This window comes from Felis catus, chromosome F1 (genome assembly GCF_018350175.1).
Source record: "Felis catus isolate Fca126 chromosome F1, F.catus_Fca126_mat1.0, whole genome shotgun sequence".
NCBI classification, from domain to species: Eukaryota; Metazoa; Chordata; class Mammalia; order Carnivora; family Felidae; genus Felis; species Felis catus.
Window position 1 is genome coordinate 12794845 of NC_058384.1, and position 27424 is coordinate 12822268.

The window sequence follows — 27424 nt, forward strand, 5'->3', positions numbered from 1 at the left end:
TGTACAAAAGAGTGAACTGAAACAGAGGAACAGGGAATACAAGACAGTATAGTAAAGGAAGCAAGGAGTCTTTTAGGTTCTGCTGTAAAAACAAAGTAGATTTGATTCATGAGCTATAGGAAGATTATTCTGCCAACAGAGAACCAAAAGAGTGAGGTCAGTTTCAGAGAAAAATGATTAACATGGTCTGTGTGGTTACTAAGGTGGTTGCATGGAGACCTAAATTTTTTTTTAAATAAAATAAGAAATATTGAGTCAAATTCTGAGAGGCTGGAGAATAGAGTAGAAAGAACACAGATGTAGCAATAAGGAGACCTGGCTCTGTTCATCTGGAATTTCACTGCTTTATGGAATCACAGAGTTGCTCTAGAGGAGGTATCTAACCTAACCCTACAGAATGCTTAAAAGGACACAATGAAAGTTTTTTCTAAAGAAGTATTTTAAAAACCACCCACATTCTCTATCTCCCCACCCCCGCCAACCAAAAAAAAAAAAAAAAAGAAAAGAAAACCTGGAAAAACGTAACCCTAAATCCCATTCTCTTTTACCCACAAATAAACGTTTATTAACAGTGGTATTAGATACTACAAAATATTCAAAGGCCTATAAAACATGGATTCTACAGTTGGAAAATTCAGTTAGAGGGTAAAACATAAAAGGATATAATTATATACAGATAAATGAAGACATAATTTGATAAATTACTAAAAGATTTCTATAGAAGACTGCTATAGAAATCCATTCAAGTTGATGAGAGGCTGCTGAAAGCTGGAATAATCAAGGGAAGCAAAATAAAAGGAAGTTGGATTTGAGTTCAGACATGAAGGATTTAAACTGTTAAAGTGGAAGTGTGGTTTTATATTATACTGTAGAGTTAGAAATTTACCTTATGGACATGGGGGAGAATTATCTAAAATTTTTTTTACATAGTAATGAATCTTTGGGAAGGGTCATCTAGCAAAAGTGGTTAGGAGGGAGATAGTAATAAAGGAGACTCATTAGAAAACATTTGTGACAGTTCAAATGTAATAAAAAAAAGTAATACAGTGATGGCTGTGGGAAATAAAATGAGACAAAGTATGTGAGAGATGTTTGGAGAGATTTCTTGAAAAAAATCTACAAAATCTGACAATTGATTAGGTGGAGAAAGTAAAGATCAGTATAAAAAACTAGGCAAGAGTGACTGTGGTTTTAAGCCTAAATTTAGAAAAACATGGTACCATTTATAGACTGAAGATATCAAAGGGGAATGTTTTGGCAAATCTTGAGAATAAAATATTCAGTAACAGTGCTCAGGGAGTGGTAATAACTGCAGAAATCAATACTGGCAGTTATGTTCAGAGATGTCATAAGAAATCAGGGGAATCTAGAGGAAATGGGAGACTAGGAACCAAATAATTTAACGCCATATTTGACAAATCCCAATTGTCTGTAAATATACCTACCTTGTGGACAGGGCATCATCTACTGTGACATAAGCAGCATATCAATTTCACATGGCCTTAGAAAAATGAATAGTATAATTCGCTTGGATGTTACCAAAACCCAGGTACCCTAATGTCATTCAGGGTGTATGTGGAATATGTCAACAGAATAACTTTTGTTGCAGTACATTCTAAGAATGATGATTTATTGCCCTAATAACTGACAAATACCTTAATAATTATGGTAGGCAGAATAATGGTCCCCCAAAGATGTCTATTCCTAATCCCTGGAACCTACAATATGTGACCTTACATTGCACAAGAACCTTTGCAGAGGTGATAATGTGAAGAATCTTGACAGGGGGAGATTACTCTGGATTATACCAGGTGGTCTTTTTTTTTTAGTCCTTTTTTAGTAGAAGAGGCATGCAGGAGAGTCAGAGTTAGAAACAGATTTGAAGATGTTGTGTTTCTAAATTTGATGATGGAGAAAGTGGCCATAAGCCAAAGAATGCAGGTAACCTCTAAAAGCTGGAAAGGGCAGAGAAACAGATTCTCCCCTAGAGCCTCTAAAAGGAATGCAGCCCTGTCAACATTCTGATATTAGCCTAGTGAGGGACTAGTGATATTAGTCCTAGTGAGGGACTTGTGAGGGACCTCTGATATTAGTCCTAGTGAGGGACTCTTGCTGAACTTGTGACCTACAGGTGTAAGATAATGAATTTGCATGTTTAAAGTCACTAAGTTAGTGGCAACTTGTTACGGAAGCAATAGGAAATTCATACAATAATATTACACATGTATTCTGAGTGATACATGCTCACTGTAGAAAATTTAAAAGATTTTTTTAATGTTTGATATAAACATCAAACTTCCCCAGCCATGACAGAACAACTAGTACCTGCCTTGCCTTCCTGTCATAAACTGCTAGGAAACTGGACAAAATATAAGAAATATAAAAAGCAATACTTTTTCAGACACAGGGCTGTACTCTCTACAAGAAATAAGGAAAATAAAATGAGCTCTGCAATCCCTCAGCTTTCTTCCTGAAAACACTTTTGAGACCACATTTGAATTCCAATTTTTTTAGAATGGAGAGAGACCTTTCTGAACACCCACAGCATGGAGTAGAGACTCAAGAAAGATTGCACCTTAGTTGCAGGACTAGACTAACTCAAGACTTCCACTAAAGAAGCTTAAAAAAAAAAAGGCTGGGTGCACCTGGGTGGCTCAGTCAGTTAAGCCTCTGACTCGTGATTTTGGCTCAGGTCATGATCTCACCATTCATGAGATCAAGCCTCACGTCAGGCTCTGCACTGACAGTGCAGTGCCTGCTTGGGATTCTCTCTTTCCCCCTCTCTGTCTGCCCCTCCCCTGCTCATGCTCTCTCTCTTCCTCTCTTTCCCTCTCTCCGATTAAATAAACGTTTTATGTTTAAAGCCTGAAAGAATTAAGCTGAATCACAATCTAAATCTAACTAGCACTCAAAACAAAATGCAACATCCTTTAAAAAAAAGAAAACAAAATGCACAGATTTATCAAAGTAATAGTCACCATGTCCAGCAACCAATCAAAAAAGGCCTAGAGAAGCAAAGAGGTTTGGAAATATAACCCGTAAGTCAAAGAAAAATGAATCAATAGAAACAGATGTAGAAATAATGGAGATGGTAGAATTAGCAGACAAGAATATTAAAAAAGCTCTTATAAATATAATCGTGAATTTAAATTAAAACATAAGGACAAAAAAAGTAGAACCTGTAAAAGAATCAGATTGAACTGTAGAGATGAAGTTCCTCTCTAGAGTTTCACTCGATGGGAATAACCTCAGATTAGACATTCGATAAGAAAAGATCAGTGAAGAGTGCCCGCGGGGCTCAGGTGGTTGAGTGTGCAATCAGTTCAGGTTGTGATCTTTCAGTCGTGAGATAGATCCCCACATCAGGCTCCACACTCAGGACAGAGCTGCTTAAGATTTTCGCTCTCTCTCTCCTTCTGTCCCTCTCCCCCACTCATGCTTTCTCTCTCTCTAAAAAAAATTTAAAAATTAAGATCAGTGAACTTGAAAACCTATCAAGAGAGACTGTTTAGATTCTAGAACACCAGAAAAAAATGGCTTAAGAAAAAGAGAAGACTTAGTGATTTGTGGGACAACATCATCTCCTTAACATACATATATAAATGGATTCCCGTGGAAAAACTATTTGAAGACATAAAAGCAGAAATTTTCCCAAACTTGATAAAAGGTATAACCCATATGTCCAAGAAGCCTACATAGTCAATAAGGAAAAGAAAAACCATAGGAAAGTATATCATTATTAAGCAGTCAGAGAAAAAGCCCCATTACATACAGGGGAATAAAGATAAGAAGGACTAATGACTTTTCACTAGAAATAAAAAAGCAAGGAGACAATGGAACAGTGACTTTGAAGTGACTAATATAAAATATGTTCATCTAGAATTTGATAGTTGAGAAAAAACAAATTTCAAGTATGGGGGTAAATGAAAACCTTTAAATATAAACAAAAGCTGAGAGAAGTTGTCACTAGCAAACATCTACTAAAAGAAATATTGAAGGATGTACTTCAGGCTAAAGGAAACCAGATGGAAACTTGGATATATATATAAAAAAAACCTTTTTTAAAGCTGGAAATGGCATACATAGATAAATATACAAGATCTTCATTTACTTGCCATTTACTTTGTTTTTTAAAAATCAACTGTTGAGAATAATAACAACGTACTTGAAGATTTATAATATATGTAGCAATACAATCTATGACAATATTAGCATAAAGTGTAGGGCATAGCAAATGGAAGTATATGTACCATGGTAAGGATGTTGTTTTACACATGAAGTAGTATAATGTTATTTAAAGGCAAACCTTAAGAAGTTAAAGACATATGGGCACAGTTTCCATTCAGGTCATGGTCTCATGGTTTCAGGAGTTGAAGCCCTGTGTCAGGCTCTGCACTAAGAGTGCAGAGCCTGCTTGGGATTTTCTCTCTCTCTCCCTCTCTCTGCTTCTCCCCCACTGACACTGTCTCTGTCTCTCTCAAAAATGAATAAAAAAAACAAAAAAAGAAGTTAAAGATGTACACTGTAAACCTTTGAGTAATCACTTCAGAGAAAAAAAGAGATATAGCTTGCTGTCTCAGTTAAAAGGCAGAAATTACACTGGATAAAAAAGCAAGACAGAACTATATACTTCCTAAAATAAATGCATTTTAAATATAAAGACAGAAATAGGCTAAGAATAAAAGAATGGGGAAAGATACACCAGGCAAACACTACCATAAGAAAGGTGATGTGGCTATTCGAATATCAAAGTATATTTCAGAACAAGAAATATTAGCAGAAATTTAAAGACCATTTCATAATGATAAAGGGGTAAGTTCATCAAAAAGATGTATTCCTAAATGTGGATACAGTCAATAACAGAGCTTCAAAAACAAAAACTCATAAACATCAAAGGAGAAATAGAAAAATCCAAAATTATAATAGGATGCAAAAGCACAGCTCTCCCAGCAATAAAACAAGTTGACAGAAAATCAGTCTGTAAGGTTTAAACGCTATCAAACAACTTGAAACCAATTTGACATATACCAACAATGGCAGGATAGACGTTTTTTTCAAGTATAAACGGAACATTTTCCAAGATAGACCACATACTAGGCTATAAGACAAGTCTAGAAAAATTAAAAAGACTGAAGTCATACAGTATATAGCTTCTGATCTCAAGAAAATTAAAAAAGAAATTAATAACAAGATATATGAAAGTTCACTATATTTGAAAATTAAACAACATACTTCTCAATAACCAGTGAATTAAAGAAGAAAATTAGAAAGCAAGTAAGATAAAATTTCAACTCTATGAAAATGGAAACACAAGCATATCAAAGTTTGTGGGATTCAGCTAAATCAGTGCTTGGAGATAAATTTACAGCTATAATGCCTATCTTGGAAAAAAAGAATGTCTGCCATTGGTAATCTAAGCTTTCATGTTAAGAAGGTAGAAAAAAGATGATACTATTAAGCATAACAGAAATATACAGAAGGAAATTATAAAGAGCAAAAATCAGTAAAATTGAGAAGATAAATTCAATAGATAAAAATAAGTCTAAGGGCTACTTCTTTAAAACATCAATGAAAATTATAAACACTTAGCTAGTTTGATCAAGAAGACAAAGATTTTCACTAACCATAATAGGAAAAAAAAAGATGAACTTGACTTAATCAACATTTTCTGAAAAATCAACTTCTGCTCTTCTAATGACATCACATGGAAATTAAAATGAAAACCACAAATGGGGGAGGGTGTCTGTAATACATATATCTGGTAATACTATACCAGGTAATATGTAATAGATATATTTGGCTTGTAGCCGAGTTTATATATATAGAAATATTTATCTGTCACTCTTGCAATTATGTAAGAAAACAACCCAATTTTCAAAAATGGGTAAAAAAAAATTTGAACATACCTTTTGGAAAAGAAAATATAAAAATGGCCAGTTAGGGGAAAAGGTTTTCTACATCATCACTAATCAAGGGAACACAAAGTATTGCTACACATGCATTTAGAATGGCGACAAAATTTAAACTATCAATATCCGCTCTTTTTTATGAATGAAAAGCAATGGATGCTCTCATATACTGATGGTGGAGTGTGAAATGGCATACACCCTTTTGGAAAACTGTTCAGCAGTTTGTCTGACAGTACACTTACCATTTGGCCCAGTGATTTCATTTTTAGATATTTATCAGCAAAAATTGAAAACATATGTCCACAAAAAGTCTTATATATAACTGCTCAAAACAGCTTTATTTATAATGACCCCAAACTAGAAACAACCTAAAGGTCCAGTAAGAGGTAACTGGATAAGCAGATTATGAGTACTACTCCACCAGAAAAATAAAAGGGGAATGAACTACTGACACGAGCAACAACACGAAGTTTCAGTGACATTATGCTGAGTGAAGAAAGCCAGAGACAAGAGTACATCCTCTTCTATTGTACGTACATTTTATTGTACTGCCGTATAGTCCATTATATGAAACCCAGAACAGGCGAAAGTCATTTATAGTGACAGAAATCAGGTCACTAGGTGCGTGAGATTTGTTGACAACAAATAGCCACAAGGAACCTTTTTGGGCTGATTTTGTGCATCTTAGCCCGGATGATGGTTACATGGGTTTATATAATTGCCAATGCTTATTAATTTTTCACTTAAATTATGTGCATCTTATTCTATGTAGTTTATATTTCAACCGCATTCATTTTAAAAGAAAAATATATAAAAATCATCTATAAACCTACCACTCGATTTTGTTACAAATACTTCTAATTTGCCCCCAAATTTTACTCATAGTTAAGATTCTATGCATTGCATGATACCATTTTCTCTACTTCTATCTACCACTTATAGTCAATTCACCATGTCACCAATTATTATTTGTAGCATTAAATAACTTATTGATCCCCGCTATGTTAGTTTAATAAAACAGTATCTTATGGTTTAGATTTTCATGTTTTCACTTTATAAATAACATTCCAGTGCTCATCTCTGCACATTAATATTGTCCACATTTGCATCATTCTTTTGGGAAAGATTTCTAGAAAAGAAATACTGGGTTAGGTTAAAAGACAAAGGAAGGAGATATTTTAATATGTGGCTCCTATTATTCTGGAATCTGACTTGTAAGAATTCTACTTAGAAGCTTAGCCATATTGAGAAGCCTAGCCTGAGATTCTTTTGTTTGGAAGATACATTTTAGTTAATTAGCCGCTTAGGAACTAGGGCAAGACCTCAAGGAAGAGTTAACAAAAGAGAGTCCCAAAATGCCCACGGAAGGTTTGTTCTGTTGCTGGTAGACCCTTTGCTTTGTTTTGCTGAGTCCCATTAGGATTCATCTATGAACATCCGTGGCAGGAGCTAGAGGGGACGTGAATCGTTCCACTGACTCCTCATGGTTCGCTCTCCTTAGTCCTTCAGCTTTCTTTCAGATGTCTCCTTATCAGAGAGGTCTTCCCTAGCCTCTCTATGTAATTTAATGACCTCCCTGGCATCTACACACACACACACACACACACACACACACACACACACACACACACACACACACACATTTTCTTCTCAGCCTGATGCATTTTTTCTTCATGGCACTTACCATCATCTGACACCTACCACACACAGAGTAGGGAAAGCAGGGATTTTTGTCTTGTTCATCATCATTATTATTATTATATTATTATATTATTATATTATATTATTATATCATCATTATTATTACCTCGAATGTACCTGTTCACAGGAGGCAAGTGACTGCCTCACCATAGGTCCTCAACTATTTGTTGAATGCAAGCTTGAACGAATTGAGGAACTGTAAGTTGCTGACAGAAAATCCTAGAGGAAAATAAAAATAATACAAGATTGTTCTTGTGTTTGAGGAGAAACCAAACCAAAACAAAGTAAACAACTATTGGGGAAGAATTAAAATGTCTACTGGAGATGTTTGCTAGCCAAGCGTTATATTTAAATTGTTTTGTAGTTTACGATGAAAACCCAAGACCTGCCTCCCACTCTTGACAAAATCTCTAGTTAAATTTACAATGAGTGGATTTAGGGGGCAAATGTGAAATAGGCTGAGTTCTACAGCAAGTCTGACAAGGGAAGTGCAGAGTCAAACAGCAAAGCACTTATAAAATAAATTTTTTAAAAGCACTTGTGGATTCTTCAGTTCTTAATCATAGATAAAGTTGTAAAGAATGATTCACCACCTGGGGCACCTGGGTGGCTCAGTTGGTTAAGCTTCTGACTTTGGCTCAAGTCATGATCTCACGGTTCATGGGTTGGAGCCCTGCGTGAAGCCCCACGAGACACAGATTCTGTGCCTCCCTCTCTTTCTCTGCCCTTCCCCACTTGTGCCCGCTCTCTCAAAAATAAACATTAAAAAAATGATTCATCACTCATGATTATGAGTACATGATTTTTCATTTATACACATTATAGGTATAATTACTATACTTTTCAGAGTCACACAAGAGATATAAGAAGAAAATGAATTTTATCATGGCAGACACTAGAACAATATAAATAACCAAAGCCACTGAAGGTAACTGAATGATAAGGTATTAAAATTTATAAACCATTCAAGTACTAAGTCCATAAACTCTTGAAAGGCATATTGGAAATAGCAGGCTAAGCTCATGATTAATGAAGACAATTTGACATGATCATATTTTCTATTTGAAAGTTTTATACTAAAATCAATGTAGTTCCTTCTTTATCCTGACTAGGTAAGACTGAGAACACCATAAAATGAGCATCTTCACAGGAAGGCATTTTCCCATCAGCATAACACATTTTACAGATTCCTAGATTACGGTAGTAGTAAAAATTCTAGTTGATTGCTTATTAGTTCAAGGTTTCTGTCCAATGAAATTGATAGTTACTATATCTTCTTTTTTTAATTCTTTTAACAGTGTATTTATTTTTGAGAGAGACAGGGAGAGTGAGCAGGGGAGGGGCAGAGAGAGAGGGAGAGAGAGAATCCCAAGCAGGCTCTGCAAGAGATCATGACCTGAGCAGAAACCGAGAGTCAGATGCTTTTTTTTTTTTTAACATTTATTCATTTTTGAGAGTGAGAGAGACAGTGCATAAGCAGGGGAGGGGCAGAGAGAGGGAGATACAGAATCCGCAGCAGGCTCCAGGCTCTGAGCTGTCAGCACAGGGCCCGACATGGGGCTCAAACTCACAAACTGCGAGCTCGTGACCTGAGCTGAAGTCAGACGCTTAACCGACTGAGCCACCCAGGCACCCCTAGATGCTTTTTAAAAAAATGTTTATTTATTTTTGAGAAAGAGAGAGACAGACTGTGAGCAGGGGAGGAGCAGAGAGAGAGGGAGACACAGAATCTGAAGCAGGCTCCAAGGCTCCAAGCTGTCAGCACAGAGAGCCAGGTGGGGTTTGAACCGATGAACCGTGAGATCATGACCTGAGCTGAAGTTGGATGCTTAACCGACTGAGCCTAGAGTCAGATGCTTAACCGACTGAGCCACCCAGGTGCCCCAGTATCTTCTTGATTCTACGATGCCTTTGACAGTCATATACACTATTAATTTAACAACCATTGTGGACACAAGAATAAGTAAACAAATGTAGTAAATATTCACATTGAATATGAGATGCATTCCAACCATGAGAAAGGTCAATTTCGGGCAAAGTGCATCTTATCATTGTGGAAATACTGTGCTATGAAAATAGAAGATTTGAATTCAGCACGTTCATTGCTTCCTGGTTTTGAAACCTGTATTTTGAACACTGAATCTTTTTGGCTCAATTGTCTGACTCTAGAAGACCATTCTCTTCTTCCTTGTGAGGCAGAGGAAAGGAGGACTGAGGAAGGGAAGAGTAGACCAGATGATCTTTGAAGGAACCCTACAGCTCTAAGGTTGTGGTTCTATGTTTCTTGACAATACAATTACTAGAAGGAAGAAGATTCTAATGTGACTAATTCATGCAAACACTTGTGTTGATTTTCATTCTGATCCAAATCTTGATCACACTTCTTACAGAATTTCTACCTTTGTAGCCCCTGATTTTAAGAGGGCCCCTGAAGTTGTTGATTTTAGAGGTCGGTAAGTCATTCTTTCTACATAAAATCTTCGACGACAAGCTCCAATAGCCAAAGTAGACACAGCTTCCAATGAGCAGGACGGCAGCCCCACTTCTAATAAGTTAATCCAATGGTTTTTGTCATGAGCAAAACAAGAAATCATGTTTTTAATCATACTAAAAGGTCTCTGCATCTTGTTAACATCTGGAGTTCAATCACTTCTGTGCTAAAAACTGGGGAATGCTTCAGCAGGGCATAAATCTTGCCCCTCATTGTACATGTGATCCAGATGCTGGAGGAGAATTAACGTTCGTTTGTAACACATCTGGTGTCGGCAGCTTTGAGTAAACTCTAATAGAAAGAGTGCGGAACTAACGTGGCATTACACCTTCCCTCGGGCCAGGGGTTCTAGACTGAAGGTAAAAGCCTGCAGGTGTCCCTTGGGGCTTAGCAATAAACTGCACTAATCAGCTCTGGCATTGTGTTAAGTGCAGGGTGTTTTGAATTTTCCACAGAAATTTCACAGCCCAGTAATTCTACATTCCAACTGTCTGCTTTTGACAACTCTTTAGATGCGCCACCATCTTGAAACTCCAAATAAAGGGAAGGCCCAGAATCACTGTCAGGGTTAGGCTATCCCAAAAGATGGGAAAGGGCAGATCATGACCAGAGCAGTTGTGAACCAGTAACAGGATGCGGCTAACTGTAGGTATCAGAGGTGGCTTCAGTTCTGTCAAGAAAGGCAGTCCCCGGTAGAGTTGAAAGAGCATTGAATTTGAATTGGGACATCTGAGCTTAAGTCCCACTTCAGTATGTGTGCAGAAGTCCAAAATTACCTGGGTCACGGTTTCTCACAAGGATATCTGAGAGCCAAATAAGATGATGGCTTTTTGTAACAAATGGCTCAAGTCCTAAATTCTTAGGATAGCATTTTAATTCACTTTGTAGTATAGCTTTCCTTTCCAAACTCCTTTATCCTCCATATACACTTGGTATTTAAATTACCACAAGTATCTTGCTTTTCAAAAGCCTATTGCATTCTTTTGTGCTTTGGAGACTTTATCCAGGCTACCCCTATGGGTTTTCTTTGCCTCAGTTCTTTTGCCGACCTGTGATTTCCCACTAAGCCCTATGTCTTCTTCTCCACACTCACACGTGTCTCTATGATAGCACTTTGTGCGGAACATCATATATTGTCCACTGTTTTTTTTTGTGCCTATCTCCTTGGCTACACTTTGATCCTGCTTCATGAGAATCTGGGAAAGAAAAGGTGATATCTATTGGAAGTACTTAAATAACTCTGCAGGATACATTTCATTTGTTGCAGATGGCCTCTGATTACATCACACTTCCAGGAGAAAAGTACTTACGATAGTCAAATGATAGGGCATAGAAATGCTACTGGGTATTTGCAGGGTTTATATTAGGATTTAAAAGAACATCTAGTTAACCATGGAAGTGTTTGTATGATAGCGTTGTGCTCTGTTGGGGGCCAGGCTCTGAGGTCAGGGAAGCAGGATGCTTGCCCCACAGGAGCATCTAGATAAAGATCAGATTCACATTCCCCCATTCACACTCTGCCCGGCTCTTGTGCTCATTGAGGGAAATTGTGGGTGAAGCCTTCCACCCTATTCTAAGTGTTCTTTAAGTTGGTGCAGCATGTATGGTTGAATTTTATGAGTTAAATGTGCATATGACGTGATTTCACCAATCATATGTTTTGAATTTGGTATTTGTAACTATAAGTAGAATGCCAGAAGAAGCTACTTTCCAATTTAGACTTGAAAACTGCCATACCACCAAGTGAATCATATAGCCTAAAAGAGATAAGACATGAACATTGATACACATTTATAATCTCATTACAAGAAAAAAATGTGAACTAAAACAGTAAGATTGACAAGAGTACTGATGCCTTAAAGAGACAGATCTCTAGCAGTGATAAGATCCTGAGAACTGCCCTTTGCTTTTGAATAGCATGTATATTTCCCCCAGTACTTTTGTATGTGAGTCATTCATGCATTTGTGTTCTCTGCCCACCTGTAAAGTAATGCTCTAGATCAAGCCTAGGGAAGAAGGAAAACCAAAAAATGATTACATCCATCTAAAAATAGCCAGACAGGAATCATCAGCTGTTCAAAAGAAAAGTTTTCTAAGTATACTTATAAATGCTTATTGTAGAAATACTTAGATTGAACAAGACATCTTCAATTCAGGTTGGATTGATAAGTAACTAATAGAAGACAAAACCATCGATGTGCTGAAGACACACACACACACACACACACACACACACACACACACACACACACTGACCGAATTCACAACCGATACAACTTTAAGAAACACTAAAGAACATATTTTAAGCTGAAGGAAAATAAGAACAGTTACAAGTGCAAGAAGCAACCAACAGTTGTGGAAAGGGTAAATATGTACATAAATATAAAAGAATATTAACTGTTTATTTTTTTTTTATTTTTTTTTCAACATTTATTTATTTTTGGGACAGAGAGAGACAGAGCATGAACGGGGAAGGGGCAGAGAGAGAGGGAGACACAGAATCGGAAGCAGGCTGCAGGCTCTGAGCCATCCGCCCAGAGCCCGACGCAGGGCTCGAACTCCCAGAATGCGAGATCGTGACCTGGCTGAAGTCGGACGCTTAACCGACTGCGCCACCCAGGCGCCCCTAGAATATTAACTGTTTAAAATAACAATAATGATAATTTCTTGTGAGGCTTACGACATGTAGAAGCACAGGACAATAGCAAAACAGTATAGGCAACAATGGAGGTATACTGTTTTAAATTTCTTGCATTGTTGAAAAAGCAGTAAGTAATTTTTTAAGTGAACTCTTTCATCCCCATCACGTGTTTAAACCATCCCCCACCACCTCCCTTCTGGTAACCATCAATTTGTTCTCTATAGTTAGGAGTCTATTTCTTGGTTTCTCTCTCTCCCTCTTTTTCCTTTGGTCATTTGTTATGTTTTTAAATTCTACATATGAGTGAAATCACATGGTATTTGTCTTTCTCTGACTGACTTACATTACTTAGCATTATACTCTCTAGCCTCATCCATATTGTTGCAAATGACAAGATTTCATCCCTTTTAATGGCTGAATAATACTCCAGTGTGTGTGTGTGTGTGTGTGTGTGTGTGTGTGTGTGTGTGTGTGTGTGTGAGTTCTTTATCCATTCATCTATTGATGAACACTTGGGCTGCTTCCATAATTTGGCTACTGTAAATAATGCTGCTATAAACATAGAAGTGCATGTATCCCTTTGAATTCGTGTTTTTGTATTTTGGGAGTAAATATTCAGTAGTGCAATAACTTTGTGAGGAACCTCCATACTATTTTCCAGAGTGGCTGCATCACTTTGCATTCCCACCAACAGTGCACAAAGGTTTCTTTTTCTCCAAATCCTCGCCAACACCTGTTATTTCTTGTGTTTTTTATTTTAGCCATTCTGACAGGTGTGAGGTAATATCTCATTGTAGTTTTGATTTTCATTTCCTCGATGATGAGTGATGTTGAGCATCTTTTGATGTGTCTGGTGGCCATCTGGAGGTCTTCTTTGGAGAAATGTCTGTTCATTTCTTCTAACCATTTTTTAATTGGGTTATTTGTTTCTTGGGTGTTGAGTTGTATCAGTTCCTTATATATTTTGGATATTAACCCATTATTGGATGCGTGATTTGCAAATATCTTCTTCCATTCTGCAGGCTGACTTTCAGTTTTGTTGATTCTTTTGCTGTGCAGAAGCTTTTTATTTTGATGTAGTTCCAATAGTTTATTTTTGCTTTTCTTTCCCTTGCCTCAGGAGGCATATCTAGAAAAAATACTAGTATGGCTGATGTCAGAGACATTACTGTCTGTGTTCTCTTCTAGGATTTTCACAGCTTCAGGTCTCACATTTAGGTCTTAAATCCATTTCTAACTTATTTCATGTATGGTGTAAGAAAGTGGTCCAGTTTTATTCTCTTACATGTAGCTGACCAGTTTTCCCAAGACCATTTGTTGAAGAGACCATCATTTTCCCAGTGCATATTCTTTCCTCCTTTATTGAAAATTAATTGACTATGTAACTGTGGGTTTGTTTCTATGTTTTCTATTCTGTTCCATTGATCTATGTGTCTATTTTGTGCCAGTACCGTTCTGTGTTAATTACTATCGCTTTATAATATAACTTGGAGTCTGGAATTGTGATGCCTCCACTTTTGCTATTCAAAGACTTTGCTTTTTCAAGATTGCTTTGGCGATTTGGGATCTTTTATGGTTCTATACACATTTTAGGATTGTTTGGTCTACTTCTGTGAAAAAGTGCTATTGCTATTTTGATACAAATTGCATTAAATGTGAGGATTGCTTTGGGGAGTACAGACGTTTTAACAATATTGGTTCTTCAACCCATGAGCATGGAATGTCTTTCCATTTCTTCGTGTCATCTTAAATTTCTTTCATCAGTGTTTTATACTTTTTCAGAGTACAGATCTTTCACCTCCTTGGTTAAATTTATTCCTAGGTATTTTATTACTTTTGGTGCAGTTGTAAAAGGGATTGTTTTCTTAATTTCTCTTTTTGTGGCTTCATTATTAGTGTGTAGAAAGGCAACAGATTTGTGTACAATGATTTTATATCTTGCAACTTTACTGAATTCATTTATCAGTTCTAGTAGTTTTCTGGTGGAGTCTTCAGGGTTTTCTATATATAGTACCATGTCATCTGCAAATAATAAAAGTTTTATTTCTTCCTTACCAATTTGGACGCCTTTTATTTCTTTTTGTTGTCTGATTGCTGTGGCTAGGACTTCCAGTACTATGTTGAATAAAAGTGGTCAGAGTGGATATCCTTGTCTTGTTCCTAATCTTAGGGGAAAAGCTTTTAGTTTTTCACTGTTTAAGATGATGTTAGCTGTGGGTTTTCATATATGGCCTTTATTACGTTGAGGCATGCTCCCTCTAGACCTACTTTGTTGAAGGTTTTTATCATGAATGGATATCATACTTTGTCAAATGTTTCTTCTCCATCTGTTGAAATGATCATGTTTCTTAAAATCCTTTCTCTTACTGACATGATGTATCATGTTGATTGATATGCAAATACTGGACCACCCTTGCATCTTGGGAAAAAATCTCACTTGCTCCTGGTGAATGATTTTTTAAATGTATTGTTGAATTCACTTTGTTTGTTTTTTGTTAAGGATATCTGCATCTATGTTCATCAAAGATATTGGCCTGCAATTCTTTTTTTGTGGTGTCTACCTGACTTTGATACCAGGGTAATACTGGCCTCATAGAATGAATATGGAGGTTTTCCTTCCTTTCCTATTTTTTTTGGAATAGTTTGAGAAGAATAGCTATTAACTCTCCTTTAAATGTTGGGTAGGATTTGCCTGTGAAGCCATCTGGTCCAGGACTTTCATTTGTTGGGAGTTTTTCATTTGCTGATTCAATTTCATTGCTAGTAATCGTTCTGTTCAAATATTGTTTCTTCCCAAAGCAGTAAACGATGTATTAAGATAGACCATACTAAGTTGTGCCTTGTAGTTTTCAGGGTAACCACCAAAACAAGGACATTAAAAACTGTAACAAAAGTCTACCAGAGGGATAAAAAGGAGTATTTTTTTAATTGATTTTTATAAAGGAAGGCAGGAAAGGAATAATTTTAAAAAAATAGAAAAAGGGGAAAATAGAAAACAAATAGCAAGATGGTAGACCAAAACCTAGGATTTCCAGACTGGACTTTTAAAAAAATACAATTACAGCTGCTTATAAGAAACACACCAGAAACATAAAAATACTCAATGCTTCAAAAAACAGAAAAAAGACCAACCAAGCAAGCATTAACCAAAAAGGAGTTGGTATGACTACACTGATATCAAAGTAGACTTTAAGGTGAGAAGAATTAAGAGAGATAAAGAGGTATATTTCATAACATTAAAAGGGTCAATTCATCATAAGAACACAGAAACCTGCCTAATCCCCAGCAAGTTTGATTTAAATAAACAAAGAAAAAAGAGATGGAGGGAGAAGGAGAAGCTAGGAATGGGGAGGGGGGGAGGCGGGAGTTAGAGCTAGCAGGGGAAGGGACAGACCAGGGGGAGAGGAGAAAGGGGGGAGTGAGAGGGAGAGGGAGAGAGAGAGAACAAGTGCCCAATATCAAGATAATATGGGGGAAGTCATCACAAGCATTAGGATGAGAAGTATTAGAAATGACTTTGCACCAATAATTTAACAACTTAAATGGACAAATGTCTTAAAAAACATAGCTTAGTAAAGCTTATGATCAGGCAGACGAGAACCTTCTTGGTCATGCTATGCTCAGTCCATCAGAGCTGCATGAGCTGAATGCAGCTTACATTTTTCCTGCCTACAGGCCCACTGGGACCCACACAGACCCTGCTGTGCCCAGGCTGCCCTGATGTACATTCTGATTCACCTGGGACTGAGAGATTTCCCAAGACACAGGACCTTTAGTACTAAAACCAGGAAAGTCCCAAACAAACCAAGATGATTTCATCAGCCAGTGCCCTCCCTCTGGTGGAAGGGCTTAGCTCAGGAGCTGTCCATGTCTCTCCTGGCATCCTCAAGGGCTGAGCAGATCAGTATCTCATAGCACACCTATGACCAGCTCTTAGCACACCCATATCCTGTGGTGCAGCTTTGGGGAAGGTGACATATGATAACACCTTTAGAGAATTTCCCACCTAATTCACATCATGAAATGGCTTAATCATTGTTAATTGTCAGTAGTGATGGTATTCTCTGTATGAACTCAAAATATCAACATCTGACCCCTCACCCATGCATACATGTGTCTTCTATAGGGAACTTTATGTTCATATTCCCAGTTATCTACAGCTACTCTTGCCAAGCTTGCATCCTCTACCTGTTCTAAAAAGTCTTCCTCCAGACAATAATTACTGTTCTTAAATGTGAACACAAACAGCTGTAATCCTATGCACCATCTAATCACTCTTGCATTAAATCAGTTAAGGGAAGATAAGGGCAGAAGTCCCATATTCCCCTTTTTCTGCAGGTTGCATATTTTTAATGAAGGAAAAAAACCCAACAACTCCTACACAGACCTTTCATTTCAGTTTACCCTGTGATCTTTTTCTGCCCTTGTTCATTTGATGTTTTCCCTTAGACAAGAAATTCAATAGTTAACTGCAGGGTGATTGCATGAGAAATAATTTGGCAAACATTCATAAAATAAGAGCTTAAAGCATTTGGCCCTCAATTCAATGATAGGTCTCTTTGCATTAAACAAGGGTAGCACAGGAAAGGAGGGCTGGAGACTGGGTTTAATCCTCGGGGCACTAGGTCATTTAAACTTCAAGAGTCAAAAACCAAAAGATATGAACAGTCACTCTCACTGGGGGAATTGTATCTGTTTCTGGACATAAGGCCAGGATTCATTTGAACATAAGCAACACTCACTTGCCTCTTTTGCTTCCCCTACCTATTAAATCCCTTGAGTGATCAGCAAAGCTTGATTTGCTTCGGAGCAGCTGAGGCAAGGTCACACCCTAGTCATCTCTCAATCTCCCAATGCGTAATTCAATATAGGCTCTCAAACTTGGAATTGACTTGAAGTGTTTCAAATAAATCGGGACGCCCTCACTGCTTCTTAGCTGGGGCTCCAGAGATTTAAGCTGTCACCAGCCAAAGGAAGAACCTAGGTGTCACTGAAGACTGTTTCCTTAAGATAAAGGGCCATTTAATTCTGGAAATCACCAAAAGACGACACAGAAATTAAGCAGAAACATTGTCTTGAGCCTGAAAGGAAAAAACCTCTACGCTATTATACCTCATTTTCTGGGTGAACGTTTTTCAGTAAAACAGTGGGAAGAGGCACCAGGGACAGCTGGGTTGGAGGAGACTGCCATACGAATATGAGTTTCTCAAAAATGACACAGATTCTCTTTAATCCAAAGAGGGGGAGACAAAATAAAAATGACCTGTTTACAAAAACATAAATAACTAAAGGTATATAGGGTATCCTCCTACCTTGAGAAAATTAGCTTGTATGGCAATATTTTAAACTGTGTTTTTTTTTTTAATGAAAGGTCAAAAAGACATAAAAATTCCTCTCTGAATACACATCCCTGGTTAAACAGTAAAATGTTGTTTAAGGAGCCTTTAGATAAATTTATAGATAATGGACTGAATGTAAGTAAAGTCTGGAAAAAGTGGATTATGTGCCACTTTAAATTTCCTTTGGTCTGATGCAAGTACAGTAAAGTTGTGTTCTCTTCACTGGTTAATTTTTGCCTGGTGTACTTTTGTCTCTCAGTTTCAGACTTATGTCATTTGGTTTTATTTTGTAAATTGCCTATCATTAAAAGACTTTTTTCTAATGTTTATTTATGTCCTGAGAGAGAGAGAGAGAGAGAGAGAGAGAGAGTGCGTGAGTGGGGAGAGGCAGAAAGAGAGGAGAGAGAATCCCAAGCAGTCTCCACATCCAGTGCAGATCCCACCGTGGGGCTCTGTCTCAGGAACTGTGAGATCATGACCTGAACCCAAATCAAGAGTTGGACGCTCAATCAATTGAGCCACCCAGGCACCCCTAGAAGGCTCTTCTTTTTGAACTCATTTCCTTTTTGTATTTATATATTATAGATAAGCTCAGCTTTTTGATGCTAATTTATTTTGTTTCATTAATTATGAAATGTTTCTCTTCCTCCTTTCCTAACTTCCATGGGCTACATCACATTTCTCTTAATTTTTATTATATACTTTATTATTTTACCCATTGCCCTTTTTTGTTTTTCCTTAAATACACATAGTTTGCTTTAAAAAGGGGAGGAAGAATTAGAATTTCTATTTGTTCCCAAATGAGATCAGTACTCCTAAAAATCCAAAATCCTCCCACGAGAGTAAGAAGTCAGTGTTATCTAGATTTCAATCTATGTTTAAAAAAAGAACAATAATTATGGGCACCTGGGTGGCTCAGTTGGTTAAGCGTCTGACTCCTGATTTTGGCTCAGGTCATGATCTCACAGTTTGTGGGACTGAGCCCTGCGACGGGCTCTGTGCTGGGCACGAAGCCTGCTTGGGATTCTCTCCCTCCGCTCCCTGTGCCCCTCCTCCTGCTTGTGGGCTCTCTCCCTCTCAAAATAAATAAAGTTAAAAAAAAAGCAATCATTATTGTTAACAAAATATCGGAATGACCAATGCACTTTACTGATGCTGACAGGTGCTTCTTGCATTCTGCTTTTAATGAGAAGACAGAATAGAATAGGAGCTAAGTGAGAACTCAGGCTCTACCACCAGCCTGACTAGATGCAAATCTACACCCCTGGTTTTCTATTTGTGTGACCTTGAGCAAACTGTTTCATTTCTCATCTGTAATATAGGGATAATGATGGCACCTACTTCATCAAGTTTTTTGTGAGGATTGAATTCTATTAGATATTTAAAACACTACAAATAATGCCTGGAACATGGCGATATTCATTAGCGTGGAGTATGTTTTTCTTGCTAGAATATATTTTTCATATTTCTTTCAGCAAAGGTATGATGAAAAAAAAATTCTGAGCCTTTACCTGTTTGAAATAACTCTGTTTTGTCCCCATTCTTAAATATTTTTTTGGAATGAGTAATACAAATGACACAAAATTCAACAGGCACAGAAGGATCTGTTGTGAAAAGTAGATATGCATTCTACCTGTTTCTCCACCCAGTCAAGATCCTTAGTTGTCCTTACAGAAATAACCTATGTAACTACAGATCTGTGTATGTATACATGTACACGTGTGAGTCTGTGTATATGCATATGTACACATACATAGTATTGTCATATTTTTTAACACTAAATTACAATGTGCTACCCCTTCTCTTCAAACTTAAAAATGTTATTTCAGAGATAATGGTGTATCTAAACCTTACTCCTTTTAAGGGATCATATTATTCCATTGTATTTGTGTGCCTAACATTGAATTAGCCCCATATTAAACACTTAGATGGTTTAAAAACTCTTGCTGTTATAAACAATACTGAAACAAATATCCTCAGAAATACACACATTTAAGTGTGCTTGTAGGGTAACTTTCTACAAGCAGAGACATGAAGACAAAGCCCTCTATGCATTTATAATTTTGATATTTCTCTCTCTCTCTCAAAATAAATAAATAAAACTTAAAAAAGAAATTATAAATAAAATGGGAATGATAGTTATGTTTTATAATGCAAGGAAGTATGTTTCTCAAACATTATCTGAGTTACTGGGGTAGGTCTACCAAATCTTTAAAAAATGGAAGATTCCAATGACATATAAACTGTTCCAAGGAAAATTTTCTATTGAAGTCACAGATAAGACATAAATGCTCATTACCACTACTTTCATTTCACATTGTCTTGGAGATATCAGCCAACATAATTCTTTTTTATTATTATGATGATGATGAAATTTATTGTCAAATTGGTTTCCACACAACACCCAGTGCTCATCCCAACAGGTGCCCTCAATACCCATCACCCACCCACCCCTCCCTCTCACCCCCCATAAACCCTCAGTTTGTTCTCAGTTTTTAGGAGTCTCTTATGTTTTGTCAGCCAACATAATTCAATAAGAAAAATAAACTAGGGTGTAAAAAGGAAAGAAAGTAAAATTATCATCATTTGCAGATGATATGATTATATACCTAGAAAAAACAAGGGGATTAATTTTAAAAAATATAACATCAATAAGAGAGCTCTGCAAGGTGGCTGGGTAAAAAAAGCTATGTACAATGTCAGCCCACATACATATGAACGATTTCCAGTTAGATTATCTACAGGAGAAAAGATTCCACTTACAAAAGCAATAACAACAACAAAACCTAGGAATATACTTAACCAGAAATAAATAAGATAAATATTAAGGAAGTTTAAAACTTCTCTTGAAAATCACAAGACACACTCAGACACACACACACACACACACACACACACGCACATATACACACTTACACATGAAGAGAAGCATAGAATGTGCTTGGAAAGAAATACCCAAAAATATTTAAAGAGTCAAAGCCACCCACGTTAATTCATAAATTTGATACATCTGTTTAGGTGTGGGACTAGACTACATGACTCTAAAGATCACCTAGAAAAATAAACAAATAAAAATAGACAGAAATTTTCTGAAAAATTAAAGCAAGAGAACTATAACTACCAGATTTTGATACAAATTATAAATCTAATAAAAATTTAAAATTTGCTATTTGCACATGAATAGACAGACAAGCCTATAAAAAAGAAAATCCAGAAATAGATGCAAACATACACAGCTATATATATGTAAAGATCCAAGAAACATTTCAAAATGGCATTGAAAATATGAATTATATAAAAATTTGTGATGGGAAAGCTGGATAGCCACCTGAAAAACATGAATTTAGAATCATAGCTCTTACCAGAATAAATTTAAAATTTAAAATTTTAAATTTAAAACCAGAATAAAACTTGAGTGTATGATTTTAACCTTAAAAGTAGCAGAAGAAACCATGAAAAAAAAACTTTATTCCCTTAAGTGAGAAAAGCTTTTGTAAGTACAAACAAAACCCAGAAGCCATACGAAATTGACAAATTTGGCTATATAAAGATTTATTTATAAAACATTTTGTATGGCAAGAATCACAATAATCAAGTCAAGATCAAACAAAAAATTGAGAGAAATTGTTTGCATAAGAAACAAAAAACTAAATTCTCTAATATATAAAGAATCTCTACTAATCAATCAGGAAAAAAGCCAAAAACACCAACATTCCATTAGCCTAATGAGCACAGAGTGTGAACAGACAGATCACAGAAAAGAAAACTACAGACAACTCTTAAATACATGACAAAATGCTCACGGGCTGCTACTTTAAAGCACATTATAATAGCATTTTTTTAAATCTAAAAGATTGGCAAAATTCAGAAAGTATGATACCTCTGTTTTGACTAGAGTTCAGGGAAACAAACACTCTCATCGAAATGCATCTCTCATCTATGTGCATCGAAATCAATAATACCTGTTTGCAGGGTTATTTTGACCATACTTACCAAGATTACAAATACACAAACCCTTTATCTGGCAATTCTACTTTTAAGTCTCCATCTTACAGATTTACTCACACATGTAATGAAGATTACTCACTGCAACTTTGTATGGAAAAGCAAAATATGATAACCACCAAAATACTCATCAGTTGAGTATTCCTTATGGGGCGCCCCGGTGGCCCAGTCGGTTAAGCGTTCAACTTCAGATCAGGTCATGATCTCACAGTTTGTGGGTTTGAGCCCTGCGCTGGAGCTCTGTGCTGACAGCTCAGAGCCGGAGCTGGAGCCTGCTTTGGATTCTTTGTCTCCCTCTTTCTCTGCCCCTCCCCTGCTTGCGCTCTGTCTCTCTTTCTCTCTCTCTCAAAAATAAAATAAAAACATTAAAAAAAAAGAGTATTCCTTATATGAATTGTAGTATATACATATAATCATATATGATAAATAGTAAATAAAGAAAATGAAAAGGGGTGCCTGGGTGGTTCAGTCAGTTAAGCTGCCAACTCTTGATTGGTTCAGGTCACGATCTCAGAGTTTGTGAGATTGAGACCCGAGTGGGGCTCTGCGCTGATGGCTCATGGGAGTCTGCTTGGGATTCTCTCCTCTCTTTGCCCCTCCCCTGCTCACGCGTACTCTCTCTCTCTCTCTCTCAAAATAAAATAAATGAACATTAAAAAAAAATAGAAGGAAAGGAGTTTTATGTACAAATACGGATGATCTCCAAGGTATGTTTTTAAAACGCAAAAAAAGGATATAGAATTTTGAGTGCGATATACAAACATTTAAGTAAAAGTTAACTGACAGATTGAGAGGAGCATAAAATATGCATCTTAATTCTGGCCGCTACAGTCCACATTTCAGTAGGACCAGACTACTTAGCACTCTCCACATACACCTTTTTGGCTGGAGCCACCAGACTCTTGGTTACATTTTTCCCTGTGTAGAATATCCTTCATCCTTATTTTTGCTTCTCAGAATTCAACCCATCCTTAGATTCTCCTGTAAATTAATCTTTCGCCTCTTTTCTTTCAACATTACCATGTGAACCTGGGTTTTCTCCCTAATAAATGGCAGTAAAATCTATTAAATCTACATAACGCTGGAAGAAGAGAAGGGAGGGAAAAGGAACAGCTACTAAATACATGTCTGCCAGACACTTTAATGCCCTACGTCATTTAATTTTATAACAACCATAAAACTGAGGTTTTATTCCAGTTACAAATGCTGAAACTAGCTCGAGGAGATTAAAGAATGTTCCCAATGTCGCACATTAATAATTGGACATGCAGAGGTTTGAACTCAGGTATCTAGGATCCCAAAGGTTTCTCTTTTCCACAATAGAGCCTTATACTTATGGGACTTTTGCCACTTTTCTTGAGGACCCAAACTTTTGAGATCATCTAATTCAACACTCTTGATTTACAAATGAGGAAAAGAAAGCTGGAGAGGTTAAGTGCTTTGCAAACTAGTTTGTTAGTGTCATCGGGGTTGGATAGAAGGTCTATAAAAACACATGTATGTAATTAGGAGTAGGGATGTAAGGTCAACCTGATACTTTACACTTTTATAGCGGAATTTAGAATTAACAGGATAATTGATGGACTTTAAAATTAAAATGTTGTCACATATCATGGGCTGTGAAGGTTCAGGAATGAAAGAATAAACATGTGAGAATGAGTATCCATCTGTGAAAATTAAAGTCTGCCTATGACATTTATAAAAATGCTTTAGTGTAATTAACTCTTTGCCGAGCATCTTTCCTGTGCAAAATGAGTTCTTGACATTCTGATGCAAAGTCCATGTGCCCGACGATAAAATCCTGAGGTCTCCAGGACTTACTCGCCTCCTCCCTCCAATATCTGGCTCCCATCCCACAGCCTCTACCACTCTGGCTCAGGAAGTAGGCAATTTCCTGCCCTAGCCGAGCCGGATATTAAGACCTCTTTGTTCCTTATCTCTGAGAAATAACACCTCTCTGTAATATTCCAAATGGCTGGCTGACTCATGGTCATACCTACCTAAAAGACTCTCGACTATTCTTTAACATTAGCATTGACCGAGGGAGAGCTATTTGCCCACATTCTAACTGCAAATGTTGTGGGGTGATATGGAGCACACTGGATTATTGCAGTGTGTAGACTGTCTGATTTTAGGATAAAGGAGATGTTTAAAAGAACAGTAAGGTTAGAGGATCTTCCTTTCTCCCCCTCCGCTGCCCCCAAATCATTCACAAACAAAACTACAATTTTATGGCAATTTGCATTTATGGAATAATCCTCTCTCATATGAGACATCTTGAGTAAATCCATTCATATCGATATGGACAAAACTGAAACTTCTAGGCTGCGTAACATGGGCGATTTGAGTATTCTCCTTGGAAGCAATACATACAGAGATAACAACTGCTGACAACTTCTTGGTACATCCCAATGTAGAAAGACACGGCGTATCGATCTATACACATAAGCTGTGTTCTCTACTTGCCTGATGGTTAGTAATACCATCTGCACATCCACAGCCTGTCCAGTTTCCAGGCTTCTTCCATTTAGTGGAATGTTCTTAATACAATATTCCTATTCAACACTTCAAAGCCCTTTCAAAACATTTCACTTTTCATGTAATGCATGCCCTACATTCCAGCTTCTTCTTTTTGGAGCTCTGATACCAGGACAAGCTAAAAAAATAGTTCATCGTGATAACCAACCACAGAAAATACAATTCAGAGGTAAAAAGGTGTGGAGGACAATCTACTCTCTCTGTCTTCATTAGCAGGGTTAAAGAAATCAAAAAATGTTTGAAAGCTAAGAAATCTTAAAGATCACTTGGGCTCACTTTATAATTTTATAATTGTGGAAACTAGGCAGGATTTTAAGTAGTGGTATGAAAAAGGTTCCAGGTAAAGGGAACCACATCTGCCTGGGCTACCAGGAGACTCTGACTAGATGGGCCAATCAGGAGGGAACAGGACGTAAGATTAAATAAGAAGGGCTGAACAAATTTACAAGGGATCTTGAAATTTCCATTTCCAAATATCCAATTTGGGGATCATTTTTCTACTTTCTGGGAAATTTAGCCATTGAATCATGTAGCTTAGCTTTGGAAAGGAACACAGGATCTCAGCTTTTATTTCTTTTCTTCATTATATTTTATTTAGTTGCATTTCTTGCTTAATTTAAAAATCTTTGCCATCCACTAGATTGTAATCTTTATAGTATCTGGCACAGTAGGCGGGCATATAGTAAGTACTCCCAAATTATTTGTTGAATAAATTAGGTCATCTGAATTGACCTTCTACCTAGAGATGACATCTTTTTTATAGTTTTCTGAACGGTTGACTCCCTAACTGTGGTCTCTATGAATATCCTGGGTGATGAAGCCTGGCCATCACCAAGGTATCCCATGCCCTTGTCGAGATGCCATTATTGAGAAGAACCAATTTCTTTTGAAAGGAAGGGGACAGACTTTCAATTAGCAGGATATTGTAGGTCAAAGGACATGCAGATATTGAACACTTACATTTCTGGCAGGCACTAGACCTTAAGTAAGATACAAGGAAATGAAATACATGAAGGCCTTTTAGCACTTCGAAAAAGCCTTATGGAATTAGACATTCCTATTCCCATTTTCCATATAAAATAACTGAGGCTGACCTTTGAGTACTTAACTCCAGACAACATTGCAGTGAAACTGATCTGAAACCAGGTCTGGCTTGGAAGTTCAGACTCTTCGTAACTTGCTACACTGCCTCTACTGTATAAAACAAAATTGTCACCTTCAAATTAGTCACAATACAGCCGGAGAGACAGATTTGTAAACACCCACCGCAATGTCTCTCGCAAGTGGGTAAAATGCACGAAACACCTAAATGGAAGCTATTAGTTTGGCCTGGATTTTTGGAAATGTTAAGAAGGGTTTCACTAAAGAGATGGCTTCTGACCTGAGCTGTGAAGGTGACTGTCAGGAGGAATCAACCTGACTCATCGGGACGTCTCCCAGAAGAAGGAGTCAAAGAACACAGCGCAGACGGAAGATTTTCTCATGGGACATACGATGTTCCAGCCAGGCTGAGGACATACCCAAGTCAATGTGTAATATCTTGGGTGAAGTTTTTATAAGGTTTTGTTTACTTGCTACATAAGTACCCCCCTTAAATCCATCCACTCGTGAGCAAACTCGTGGGCGCTTGTGTACATGCCCAGACACGCACACCACCACCACCACCACCACCACCACCACCACCACCACCACCACCATCACCACCATCACCACATACATTCCATAGTCCTGCCTGGACAAACTGTCTCAGTGCCCTTCCTACTAAACTCATTGCTTCTGAGCGTTAATAAACAATGCACTCAGTTTATGTGATAAGAGCACAAACAAAGGAATTTTAAATGGTAGACATGGTTAACTGACTTCAATGTTACAGACATTTGTCTAGCACCAAAATCTAAGATAGGGAGTAAATACAGACGAGGCAGCAGTAGATGAAATTTCCTGAACCTAAGTTCATAATAGAAATTGATGAATGCCTGCTGCATTTTGCTTTTAATGCAGATGAAACCAGTCTCTCATGGAAACAGATACCTTCCTGTATGTTTAGTGTATGTAAAAAGAAAAAAAAAAAAGACTGGCTTTAAGGCAGCCACACAGACCAACTCACTCTCTTGCTTAGAGGAGACTAAACCGGGAACTTAAAACTCCAGTTTATTCATCCACAGAACGCTACCCAATACCAATGGGCTAGAGCAAATCAAACTTGCTGGTATTAGGCAACAACAGGTATTCTGAGTAAGCAGTTAATTTGTGGTTATTGCTTAGTTGTTAATAGGTAAGGTGAGAGTGATAACCTTTCAATGAAAGCACGCCTACTCCAGAGCAACGTCCCTGGTCCCTCAATAAACTTGGGAATCTTTGGCAGCAAAACATTAAATTGTAAGCTTCCTCCACCCAACACAAATCCATACAGCAGCCAATGCAGCATGAAGTGATAGTATATCCAAGATGGGCTGGATGGACACCTATTTCATAGCTCAGCAATGACACTGAGGCAGAGAGCGGCATATGTCAGGGACTTTGGCACATCCTACTACCAGGTTAAGAAAAATATTGAAAAATGATGGTGGGAAGTGATATGAAAAGTGTGTGGAAAGAAGTCTAATTTGAGAGTGGACCTGATTTCCTTAGTCTTGAACTTGATATGCCTCAAATTCCCAACACGCCATCGTTTGTACAACTGGATAGTCTTACTGAGGTCATAGAAGATGATGTGGAAGCGATATTAAATCCTTACAATGAGTCCTATGAGAGCAAGTGCTACTGCTGAAGAGAATTCAGAGTTTTCCGATGCAAAGAG

The 27424-nt window shown here is 37.2% G+C and overlaps 1 protein-coding gene and 1 long non-coding RNA gene across 18 annotated transcripts in view; both read right to left on the bottom strand.

Moving 5' to 3' along the window:
• Positions 1–27424, bottom strand: part of SELP (selectin P) — a 1134746-nt gene that overhangs the window by 717902 nt on the left and 389420 nt on the right. The window lies entirely within an intron of this gene.
• LOC102902305 overlaps positions 1–27424 on the bottom strand; it is a 150157-nt gene that overhangs the window by 84844 nt on the left and 37889 nt on the right. For all 6 annotated transcript variants that reach the window (XR_006591978.1, XR_006591977.1, XR_006591975.1 and 3 more), the window contains one exon: positions 7717–7829. This is a non-coding gene — a long non-coding RNA (uncharacterized LOC102902305). The remainder of the gene's footprint in view (positions 1–7716; positions 7830–27424) is intronic.